This window comes from Antennarius striatus, chromosome 6 (genome assembly GCF_040054535.1).
Source record: "Antennarius striatus isolate MH-2024 chromosome 6, ASM4005453v1, whole genome shotgun sequence".
NCBI classification, from domain to species: domain Eukaryota; kingdom Metazoa; phylum Chordata; class Actinopteri; order Lophiiformes; family Antennariidae; genus Antennarius; species Antennarius striatus.
In genome coordinates, this window is record NC_090781.1 from 1,020,235 (window position 1) to 1,033,695 (window position 13,461).

The window sequence follows — 13,461 nt, forward strand, 5'->3', positions numbered from 1 at the left end:
AGACGGGTCCAGACGCAGACGGGTCCAGAAGCAGACGGGTCCTGAAGCAGGCGGGTCCAGACGCAGACGGGTCCAGACGCAGACGGGTCCTGAAGCAGGCGGGTCCAGACGCAGACGGGTCCAGACGCAGACGGGTCCAGAAGCAGACGGGTCCTGAAGCAGGCGGGTCCAGACGCAGACGGGTCCAGAAGCAGGCGGGTCCAGATGCAGGCGGGTCCAGACTTAGGCGGGTCCAGATGCAGGCGGGTCCAGATGCAGGCGGGTCCAGACTTAGGCGGGTCCAGATGCAGGCGGGTCCAGACGCAGGCGGGTCCAGACGCCGACGGGTCAGCTGATCTCTCGGCGCTTTGACCAAGCCAGAACACAGTTGTGAATGTAATATAATGCACTAGTGACACTAGTGTCTCAGTGACGTGGGGTGAGTCCATGACCGGTGAGGCATTGATTATTTTAATTTAATTAAAAAATTTCATCAGAATTAGATTTAGAAAAATATGACAGTTTACCTTCTTACCATTTAATTATCAACAGGTTATTTTACAGTCTCAGAGCAGAAGTATTCACACGTACAAACTGTAACACACAAATAAGCACATTTGATTAAAATAACGATGTTATGTTGTTTCCTACATGTTTGCTATACGTTACTTATAGATGACGTCCACGCGCCGCTCCTTCAGAACGAAAGCAGAGAAAACGTTTTCAGTTGAGATCTGTAATCCTACATTTTTACAGTAAGGCAAGGCGAGAGCAAAACTAATGAAGGCTGTACTTTACTGTTCGTAGTTTACTCTCACTTCTCTCCGGCTGAGGAAGAAGAATCCTCAGCTGAATCCCTGGGATCACCAGCGCCCCCTACCATGTGGCAGGAGAACTGCGTGCCTCACTTCATGCCTTTTCCCAGCGGTTTCAGGACCGCTCAACTCCAGAAAGACGTTACACACATTCAGTTGTTGACAAAAAAACACTACATTATATACGTTAGCTAAATTATGGGAATTTAGTTCATAGATCAAACGTGTTTGAACATTTTAATAGCGACATATAGAGAGATAGCATTACAGTCCCACTGTTTAGCTACCAGCACAGCTAGTGGAGTCATTGATCAATCCATGGTGATCAATGAGTCACCACAGGTCTCTGATCAGGATTTCAGAGGTAAAGGTGAAAATTCAGCGATTTTGAGTAAAAATAACCTAAAATTGGTGACGTTAAATAGAAAATAATTTTATAATACACAACACTGGATAAATATAACCATTTAATTTATTTATTCCGTTTTTAATTTTTTCCTTTCATTTCCCCCCCTGACCGCACGTCACTGAATGTAGGACACCATCGTTTGGAGGACACCATTAACTCACCTGGATTAATTACATTCTATAAGGCTCCAGTATGGTTGTAGATAACATGTTCTTAAACATTCCAAAGTGTCTTTCAAACATTCTTAAATAAATATGTTCTGCAGTTGAGGAACCCACCGATCCAAACGGAGGCTGTAACAGCTGACCTGGTGTCTCCTGTTCCAGCGCTGGTCTCAGAGAAGCTCTTCGTTCTGTGGACAGATGAAGGTGTGCAGTCATTGGATCAAATCCTCTGTGGCCAATTACCAGAAGAGCAGCGGTTTGTGTTCCATAAGGTTCCGGTTTAGTGACACCGGCTCCGCTTCCTCCAGCTGTTTTGGGAATTCTGTAAATGTGAACGCGGACGGATCGGGTGGCAGCGGGGTGACAATCCTTCCTCCAACATTTCTCAGATATTTGGTTTTTATTCACTGCTGCCCGGGTCCCGGGTCCCGGGTCCTGGGACGGAGAACGTTTGAGACTCGGAGAGCGAGGCCGGAGCAGCTCTCCGTTCGTCTGGAGAACGTTGTTAACGCTGGACGAGGGGAATCAGAGAACAGAGGTCACCGTTTGTCTGTTTGAGCCTGAACAGCTTCGGTGCTCAGATTAACTCTGAACGCTCGTCCGTCACAGAGGCTGATTTGTGGGGTGAGAGCCGATCGATCAGGAATTGATTTACTAACAGCTAAAGGACAGGATTCAATCTCTTAAATGATTTTTTTAAAAGATCTTTTGATAATGAATCAAGAGGAACAAATTCAAAACCACGTTTTCATACCACCTCACAAGAAAATAAATGTATAAAACGTGTGTGTGTGTCCGTTCACCAGGTCGTCACCATTCAGCAGCTACTGCGTTAGCATCTAGCACAGATGCTAATGATCCCCGTCTTGACTTCGCTGAGAGGAACAGTAGAGCAGAAGGGGGTTCTTTTGCTGCAGCTTTTAAAATGCTGCTGTAATGGGACTCAAAGGTCAAAGGTCATCAACAGGTTGCATCCTTTTTTTCTTTTGTTTCTCAGTTTGGTTTCTTTAGTTTATCTAAGTCTGTTGTCAGGTGTGCATTCATTAATAATATTCATTAATGTTAACATGGTCTTCTTGGCCCCATCTACTCTGAATATTAGAACTGTACAATTTTACTGGAGTGACCACAAAATATTTTAAATATTTAAAATGTTATTTAAACATCACACATGCCATTGTTTATTCCTGATAGAACACATTAATAAATATGAACATTTTTATAGATTTTAGAATTTAAATCGCCCCCCTCTAGATGACATTAAACTCATAAATCAACTTTCTCTAAATTGACATTACAAAAAAAAATCCAGACCCGGACCTTCTGCTCGAAGTTTATGAACTGGGAATTTTTCTACATGTAAAAATTAGAAAATGACAGTTGTTTGCTGGCAGCAGCTTTCCCAGTACAGTAGTGTTATTTTGTGCGTTTTTAAAATTTCTTTCTAATTTTTACCATTACGTTATATTACTGTAAATAAATAGACTTCATTCCTGTATTTTAAAAAAAAAAAAAATTATTTTGTAAATCATGTTGAATAATTGTAATCTTTATTTTCCCAGTCTGCATTGCAGTTTCCAGAATTAAACACACACAGATGTCATTGAAAAATAACAGCAAAGGTTTTCAGTGAATTCAAAAGTAAATCATCTACATCCACCTTCCAGTTTCTGTACTGAAACTGAAAACCACAACTTCTTTCTCTACTTTCTCCTTGTTCTGAGAAAAAATCCAATTTCACATTTATGTTTGCATGAAGTGAGTTTTGTTCAGATAACTTTCTAAAAAAGGGTTTTAATCCTTGAAGGTGTTGATGAAAGGAGGAAGCTGATCCTCCTCTTCCTCACGCTGAAGGCTCGGCGTTCTTCCTCCCCATGAGTGATGAAGCAGCTGATGATGAACGTCTGCGTCGCCTGAGCAGCTTTCTGCACCAATAAAAGCCCCGATTCATTTTATAGATAAAGAGGAGAACGCTGTGGGAATGTTTTTCTTTACACCAGAACTATTCAGTCGTCTGACTCTGTGTCACTGCAGACAAACCGTTGGTCTGACCTCCTGTCCAGAGCCCCACACACCCCCGGACTCCTTCAGAGGGGCGTCATGGTTGGGGGGTGATGACGTCCGTGTCGGGGTCACCTGCTGCTTCGTCTGGTGGGATGGAGGCATCATGTGCTGCTTGGTTCACCATCTGGTCAAACCCAGGCCCACATCTGATCCCTGAACATGTGACGCCACAGACATGGGACCTGGTGATCCCGCCGACTTCAGAGGCCTGAGCCCCGCACCGTGGACCCCCCATGATGCCGCCTCCGGAATCCTTTGTCTTGGACCTCCTTCTGGAGCGTCAGAGCAGCAGAGTCAGGGTTGAACTTGTTGTTCTGTGGATAAATTGCTTCATCATGTGAACAGAATGAGGAAGTGACACAACTGGACTTCCTCTGCGCCTTTCATGTGGGTCTTCAGCAGCAGGCGTAGATCAGAAATGGCCGACTCTCCCTTATTACAGCAAATACCAGAGTCAGGAGGAAGTGGGTCCAGTCGGTGAGTGTTCAGAGGCCCGACGTGTCCGTCACGTCTGATGGGGAGGTGTCGGTGATCGTGCTACCCATGTGCGCCTTCAGGAACACCGTTAACACGCTAGAGTCTCTCCGTCAGTTCCACGTCTTTGTGGTTTTTTTGGTTCCTGCTCTGAACGCTTCGGGTTCTGGTTCCCCCTGCCGTCCATCTGCAGGTACCGTCACGTCTCGGACTAAATGTAAAGCAGCAGCGTCTCTTCGCTCGAGACAAACTCATAAAATACGGACATGGCGACAAAGACAGAGCTGTCCCTCCTCTGCTGGTCGTAAAGCTGGACAGACGTTCGTCTCCTGCACTCTATCTCTGATTTTATTGGGTGAGAGTGACTTTCCTTGTGCTAAGCCTTTGTTCACATGAAGAAGAACACCCCCCCCCCAGGCTTGTAGGGGAGGGGGCTGATGGGATTCTTTAATCTGTTGTACCCACACAATTCTTTTGCATTCAATCTGTAATAAAGCCTTAATAATAAGTAATAATTCATGTGTGTGTATGAGTGTGTCGCCGTACACTATTGGTTTGGGAGCATTAAATAAACACCTTCACTGACGTTTTACTTTCATCGGTTGACGTTTTAGAAAATGACTTTAAATTTACAAAGACTTACAGAAGGATTAGATGAATTACTAGAAAAAGAAATCCAAGATTTTGGTAATAAAAACCAAATATTATCTGAATAAAGATTTTAAAAAATATCATTAAAAATAATGAAGTTAGAGTCAAGGATCTGTCTGTTCTTCAGCATCATGATTATTCAGACTGCTTGAGCTTGAATGCTTTGATACATGTTGTCCTTTATTATTATATTCTGGAATGATTTCTCAATGGAACAACTTCAAAGGTGTGATATTTCAAATACTGCAATCTTTCTATCTGAAAACCACATCAGGATGAAGCTACTTCACACTTCGGGCTCTGACTCAAGTTCATCCACCACCATCCAGTTCTTTCTCTAATACTTTAAAAGGTCCAGAATCTTCAGGTTGGGACAAATTTGTTTTCTTTTTGCATTAATTTCTCATTTTCCAGGACCCCAGTGAGACCTGAGCCTGGGGCCCCTCCATCCAGGAGCCTTAATTCCAGGAGCTCCATACAGCAGTTCTAAATGTGGTGGATCTGCACCTGATGGCACACACCCATTGATACCAACCAGAAGACTGTCCCCATGTCAGAATTCAAGAATCAACACCAAACTTTTAACGGGGTCTATCCTCACCCCCGACCCAGTCCTCCCTCCAAGTTCCATGGGAACCTGTTCGGTTGGCGTAGACAAACAGACATGGAGGAAAACAGGATCCTTGGAACAGGAAACAGAAACATGACATGAGAAAAGATGTTTTGACACGCCGTGATTTGTGGTTAGGAAAACATGATGAGGAATATCTGCTCTGAGACAGACGCTAAACCCTTTGGCTCGACGCGGTGACCGCTGTGGTTGATGTGATGATACTGGTGGGTGAAATTCTGCATTTTGATAGGATGTTTTTTAAAAGATGTGAATTTCTTCAGACATTTGGAAGCTCCTAAAGGTTCATATATCATATCTGTATGTTATCATACAATAATAAAACTAACTTGCCCACAAACTGGCTGCCATTATTGGACAGTTTGAAATATGGGATACTCTGGACAGAGATGTCTCACTGTGGACATTTCCACTCTAGAATACAAATGTTGGATTTGGTCAGATTTGGACTTGGAATGATGAATTATCTTGACATGAAACAAAAAGAATATATTAGCTTTTGTGTCAGGCATGTAGCACATGGCAGGCTAGTCTTCACTTGGGCAGTTAAAGGGAATGTTAGCTGGATAACAGAAGCTAAGCATTCCCAGAGGCTAAGGTGTCCAGAGGTAATTTATCTGAGACTGGTAGGGATGCCCAGCTTCCCCTAAAATGTCAAAATATTGAATGGTCAAAGATGTGCTGTTGTCTTAACATTTCATTGACTACAAATGTGTGAGAACACAAAGACGAGTTTCAGAACTGATTTTGAGTAAACTCGTCTTCGTGTTATCACTGACTTATCACAAGTGAACCGACTCTATTTCTGTAGCTTCAATGTGTTTGCCCATTGAGGCTGGTCAAAAAAGGTATTTGGGGATCTGTCTAAATTTGATCGAGTATATAAGAGGCACATAAAAAGCAGTGAACATGTGAGTGCAAGTGCGATGTTAAGTTGCCTCATCTAACAAGGGGAATTACAGAGAGCTCATAGAAACATCTCAATGTGTTTATAAATCAGGACGGTAGAAGAAGAAAGCTGATTTCTTGATTCTTCTAAAAGTTGGACAGAGTAATGCCCCAGAACAGTCGGAGCTGCGTACATCTGTGGGTGTAGAAAAGAGCTACTCCTTTTTATAAAGGCTGAAGTCCTTCACCTACATCACAATGAGCGTAGGCCATCTAAGCAGCCTGGCTCTGCTTAGACGCCCTACGTTCTGCCATTGATAGGACACTAGTCAAGTCCATGGAAAAGAAGTGTAGTTATGACAGGATCACAGACTATTTCTTGAAAAGGAATAGAGGGCAGAATTTATGTATAAATAAATTGACAACTTTTAGGAGGTAGGAAGACAATGAGCTTCCCTACTTTGACAGACCAGCACCTACCACTGAAGGTGATCTCCTAAGGAACTGAGGAGACCACCTGAGGTGACAACACACCCAACCAGCCCCCATCAGCTCTGTCCTCTCTGGGACAGAAGACACCAGTCAGCTTTCAAAGTCTATGGAAGGAAAGCTGGATTCTTTGTAAGAAGGTCCAGGTCAGTCTGAACAGAACAAAGACATCCTGCAGCCAACAGATTGGGCCCAATCAAGATGGGTTTGTGTTTGAGCCTGAACACCAACTAAAATATATGAATGCAGCTAAGCTAAGCAGTCCACAGGAAGTAGAAGGACATCACTGACACCAATGTCACCCAGTCATGTGGGGTAGTCTTCTTCTTCTCCTTTGGGCTTTTCCCTTCAGGGTCTCCACAGCCAATCAGTGTCCTCCATCTAACCCTGTCTTCTCATCCTCTTCTCTCACACCAACTACCTTCATGTCCTCTTTCACTACATCCATAAACCTCCTCTTTGGTCTTCCTCTAGGCCTCCTGCCTGGCAGTTCAGAACTCAGCATCCTTCTACCAATATATTCACTATCTCTCCTCTAGACATGTCCAAACCATCTCAGTCTGGCCTCTCTGACTTTATCTCCAGAACCTCTAACATGTGCTGTCCCTCTGATGTACTCATTCCTGATCCTATCCATCCTGGTCACTCCCAGAGAGAACCTCAGCATCTTCATCTCTGCTACCTCCAGCTCTGTCTCCTGTCTTTTCCTCAGTGACACTGTCTCTAGACCAAACAACATCGCTGGTCTCACCACAGTTTTGTACACCTTTCCTTTCATTTTAGCTGAAACTCTTCTAACACACATCACACCTGACACTTTCCTCCACCCGTTCCATCCTGCCTGGACACGCTTCTTCACCTCTTTTCCACACTCTCCATTGCTCTGGACTGTTGAGCCTAAGTACTTCAAATCCTCCACCTTCTTGATCTCTTCTCCCTGTAACCTCACTCTTCCACTTGGGTCCCTCTCATTCACACACATGTACTCTGTCTTACTGCGGCTAACCTTCATTCCTCTCCTTTCCAGGACAAACCTCCACCTCTCTAGCTTCTCCTCCACCTGTTCCCTGCTCTCACTGCAGATCACAATGTCATCTGCAAACATCATAGTCCATGGAGATTCCTGTCTAACCTCGTCTGTCAGCCTGTCCATCACCATAGCGAACAAGAAGGGGCTCAGAGCTGATCCCTGATGCAGTCCCACCTCCACCTTGAACTCCTCTGTCACACCTACACACACCTCACCACTGTCTTACAGTCCTCATACATGTCCTGCACCGCTCTAACATACTTCTCTGCCACTCCAGACTTCCTCATACAATACCACAGTTCCTTTCTGGACACCCTGTCATCAGCTTTCTCCAGATCTACAAAAACACAATGCAGCTCCCTCTGGCCTTCTCTGGACTTCTCTATCAACATCCTCAAAGCAAATACTGCATCTGTAGTACTCTGTTTTGGCATGAAACCATACTGCTGCTCACAAATGTTCACTTCTGCCCTTAGTCTAGCTTCCACTACTCTCTCCCATAACTTCATTGTATGGCTCATCAGCTTAATTCCTCTGTAGTTGCCACAACTCTGCACATCTCCCTTGTTCTTAAAAATGGGCACCAGCACACTTCTCCTCCATTCCTCAGGCATCTTCTCACTATCTAAGATCCTGTTGAACAACCCAGTCAGAAACTCTACCGCCACCTCTCCTAGACACTTCCAAACCTCTACAGGTATATCATCAGGACCGACTGCCTTTCAACTCTTCATCCTCTTCAATGCCCTCCTCACTTCATCCTGACTAATCTTTGCTACTTCCTGCTCCACAACAGTCACCTCTTCTAGTCTTTGTTCTCTCTCATTTTCCTCGTTCATCAACTCTTCAAAGTACTCTTTCCATCTTCCCATCACACTACTGGCACCTGTCAATAGACTTCCATCCCTATCCTTAATCACCCTAACCTGCTGCACGTCCTTCCCATCTCTGTCTCTCTGTCTTGCCAACCGGTATAGATCAGTCTCTCCCTCCTTACTGTCTAACTGTATCAAATATTAATGATAAAACACAACAGAAAGGACAAAGCGCTAATTAACCCTGTTGTTCCTCCTCCAGAAGCAGAAGTAAAGAACTCTTTAAATAACTCTTCATATTCAAACCAAAGCAGGAAAAACTTGTTGAATTAATGTGTCCCAGGATGTAATCACTATTATTATTGAAGTATTTCAAAGTATTTTTGACATAATCTATCGAAGCAGAAAAGCTTTGAGCTGCGTTCTAGTCAAACTTAGTGTCGTGTGGTGTGAGAGGAAAGACTGAACTGATTGTGAAATAACACACATATTTCTTTTCAGACATTCCTTCGTGTAAACCCTGGGTCTTCACCTGTCGTTGTTCGTCCAGCAGTGGATGAGTAACCAATCGTCCGTCCTGTGAGAAGGAAGGTTCCCCCCGCCTCGTGGGTTCCAGTCCGCTTGCTGGTTCGGTGTCATGTAGGAACAAACAGCACTTAGAGACGAGGTCCTGTCTTTGTTTCTGAGGAAGAGGAGCATCAGTCAGACTCCAGTCCGGGGAGTTTATCCCAGCAGGCGTGGGTGTATGTTACACATGTCTGAGTGTTGGTGGGTGCTGGGGGGTCCTATGTTTTTAGAAGCGCTGACGGGTTTAGTCTGAGCGCCTCGGCGTTCCGTTCATCATGACAGAGACTGTTAGTCTTTGCTAATCTTCTGTGTTCATCTCCACGTCAGCCCAGTGTGTGGAGGCCAGAGCTCTCAGTGTCATCAGACCCAACCAGTTCTCCAGGGTCTGACCCACAGAACCCTCAGAACCCACAGAGCCCTCAGAACCCACAGAACCCTCAGAGAACACAGAGTTCATCTCATCTCGTGGACTCGTCATGATGGAAAGCCGTCCTTGTCCAGGGGTTCATGTCTGTAGCGTGTTGAGGGTCCTGCTGCTGCTGTTGGATCTGGACTCAGCTGTACTGAGACGGGATGGGGGTCGCCCTCTTCATCAGCCGCCCGACAGGTTTGGTTTCTTTGATTTACAGCTCGACGTCTTTCAGTTTGTAATTTGTAGAGTGGGGGGGTCACAGGAGGAAGCTCTTGTAAGCCTCCTAACGGTAACGTTACAGCAAACGTGGGCAGTGTGTACTAATCCACTCACCTCTAACACACCGCTGGACCCGACCAGCTGATATGATTTTGATTTTTAAAATCACGTTTATTCATAAAAGTCGAAATGCAAGATAGTCACGTTGAAACAAAATCCAAAAGAGATTCAAGCAAATAAGAACCCACATTTCAAAAATAAATTATATGAAATGTAGGAACATGAGCAAAATATACGTGAATTAAACCAACGCAAGTTCTTCATTCAACACAGAACATAAGACGCCTTTGACACCCCACAGGTTCATTAGAGCCTCTAAATCATTCACGGCTCTGAAACAGTTCAAATCTGTTCTGATTCTTGTTTGACACATTCTTCTTCAGATGAATTCTGACTGCAGTCAGAAGAACCTTCAGCCTTTTCCTTCCTGCTCAGATAAATCACCATCTTGGTTTGGCCCAGAAGAAAGTTTAGAATCTGACATTTTTTTGATTCTTCCTGCGTTTCGAACCAACAATGTTTATGTCAAGAACACGATCGGATGAGAGAAGATTGGCTCTAAAAACAGGAGCAGGTCGGGTCTCTGACAGTCTAGGAAGCGTGGAGAACAGAACGGACAGTTTTCAGACATACTTGGATTGAAAACAGCAATAAAACTGCTGAGGGCCACAGCGCCGTGTAAAATCCTCCACTGGAGATCCAGTTGTCAACCTTTGTTAACGGCGGCTTGTAGACAGACTCCCATGAAGGGCTCACACCCGGCGCCGGAACAAGGTGAACCCTCCATGGTGTGTCAACCCGATCTTTAAGTCTATAAAACCTTCACCATCATTCCAGACATGTTTTTCTCAAATCTCAGAAAGAGTTGACACAGCAGGATTCAAACAGCTAAAACTGCTAAAACTTTTCTTTTTCAGGTATATTTTAAGCCAGAATCTTTCAATCATCTTGTTCAACAGGAGGTTTAACATTTAATATTAAAGGTTCTGGATTCCTGGTTCCTCCTTGAGGTGCTGATATTACCCTGAGATGATTAGGACAAAGACGTCAAACACCTCACAACCATCACCAGCTCGCCTCCCGACCTGCAACACATCCCTGGATGATTCTCCTTCTATTGTCCAACTGTTGTTTCCTAATCAAGAACGGACCTTCTAGACAGACCTTCTTGTCTAGCAACCAATCAGAACCTTCTCAGCCCCCAAAGACTAAGAGGATCATCAATAGTTCTGATTGGTCTGTGATTAGCAAATGATGTGTGTGAGGAGTGAATCTGATGTCGTGAGAGCAGACAACATATCTGAAAATCATTACGTCCCTCCAGAACATGTCAGAATCATACTAATGCCTGATGCCTTCATGTGTGGCTCATTGGATCAGAATTCAACAGCGTTTGTAAAATAACGAGACGCCACCTAGTGGCCGTTTGGGTGAGCAGCACCAGGAGCAGAGATGGAGCTGGAACCCAATCAGATCTGCCCTGAAATAAAAAGACTGTGGATGAGAACAGGATGTGGAATAGTAACAGGACCCCAGCTTGGATGTCACACGCGGTGCATTCTGGGACAGGCGGACCCCCGCGGGCCCCAAACACACATTAGTGAACAAAGACAATGAATAATAAACGGATGATTTTTAGACAGTTTACATCCTGGAAAGAGTGTCGTCTTAACGCTCCAGCAGTAGAGGAGGCGCAGTAAAGGAGGCGCAGTAAAGGAGGCGCAGTAAAGGAGGCGCAGTAAAGGAGGTGCAGTAAAGGAGATGCTGGTGTCCTCTGACAGCTGGAATATAAAGAGAGAGAAGATGGAGGAGTGAGGGTGATGGAGGAGTGAGGGTGATGGAGGAATGAGGGTGATGGAGGTGTGAGGGTGATGGAGGAGTGAGGGTGATGGAGGAGTGAGGGTGATGGAGGAGTGAGGGTGATGGAGGAGTGAGGGTGATGGAGGTGTGAGGGTGATGGAGGAGTGAGGGTGATGGAGGAGTGAGGGTGATGGAGGAGTGAGGGTGATGGAGGAGTGAGGGTGATGGAGGAGTGAGGGTGATGGAGGAGTGAGGGTGATGGAGGAGTGAGGGTGATGGAGGAGTGAGGGTGATGGAGGAGTGAGGGTGATGGAGGAGTGAGGGTGATGGAGGAGTGAGGGTGATGGAGGAGTGAGGAGAACCTTGAATGTGGATTCATCCAAAGCTGCTCCTGAATCCGTTCCAACAGAAGAATCGAGGGGAACCCTCATGTCGTTCCTCTCTGTCCAGCAGGGGGCGACATGCTGCTGCGGCAGTTCCCCGCTGGACAGAGAGAAACGAGCCGGCCCTGAACACCACACCAGACCGGCGTGATGGGGGGGGGGTGGTGGAAAGGGTCTACGTAGGGACAAACTGTACGCGCTGACGTCACGATTGATGCTTTGGGAATTTACTCCTCTTCGATTTATAGCGCAGGTGTTTCTACGTCACCACCCTGTGAGGTATCATCATCATCATCATCATCATCATCATCATCATCATCATCATCATCATCATCATCATCATCATCATCATCATCATCATCATCATCATCATCATCATCATTTTAACCTATAACCTAATCAACATGTTCCCCTTGGACTCATCTCACGTTCACCTCTTCATCTGGTTGTGGTGATGAGTTCTCCTCTTCCTCCTCTTCCTCCTCCTCCTCCTCCTCTTCCTCCTCCTCCTCCTCTTCCTCCTCCTCCCCCTCGGCCTGTGATTGGTGCTCATGCTCAACTTCGGACCACTGTGATGGCTGTACCTGAGCCGAGCAGCCAATCAGCTGCCTGTGGTGTGTTTGTGTGTGTGTGTGTGTGTGTGTGTGTGTGTGTGTGTGTGTGTGTGTGCGTGTGTGTGTGTGTGTGTGTGTGTGTGTGTGTATGGGGGGGACCTGTATGGCTGCATCCCAACACCATGACACCCTGCACCGACGCAGACGTGCCCCCCCCAGGAGTCAGACAGATCTGCTTTATAAACAAATAAATATTATTAATGAATGCGTAAATATGATAAATAAATCATGTTAATACATAAATATCCGGTTATTGATTCGGTATTGATTTAAAGCCGATCCTGATCAGCTCCAGGGGACCAGAATGTTTCCTGGTACAGCCCCCCCCCCCCTATCACCTCATCACACAATCACACACACACACACACACACACACACACACACACACACACAATCACACACACACACACACACACACACACACACACACACACACACACACACACACACACACACACACACACACACACACACACACACAGGTTTATATTATTATAAAAACACTTCAAATGTTTGTTTGTGACTCTAAAAAGGTTCTCAGATCATTAAAGTTCGTTCATTTATTTACAGTTCATGTATTTATATTTAATGCTGATATTCTCCACGGCCAGTGAAAGTCTTTATGAAGTATTATTTATTCATAAGATGACATTAGAGGTTTAAATTAATGTAAAAATAAAAATCCACATTATTGATGTGTTTTATCACAGGGTTACTGATGTGTCCTGGTGCTACTTTATATTAATATCCTGTTCATTCAGTCATCAGATTACAATTCAGACAGAAAAATGGAAGCAGTCACATAACGTTCTTGTAGTTCTCTGTAGGCCTAAACTACATAATAAACTACATAATACACTACATAATAAGCTGCATAATAAACTGCATAAAACACTACATAATAAACTACATGGTAAACTACATAATAAACTACATAATAAACTACATAATACACTACATAATAAACTACATAATAAACTACATAATAAACTACATA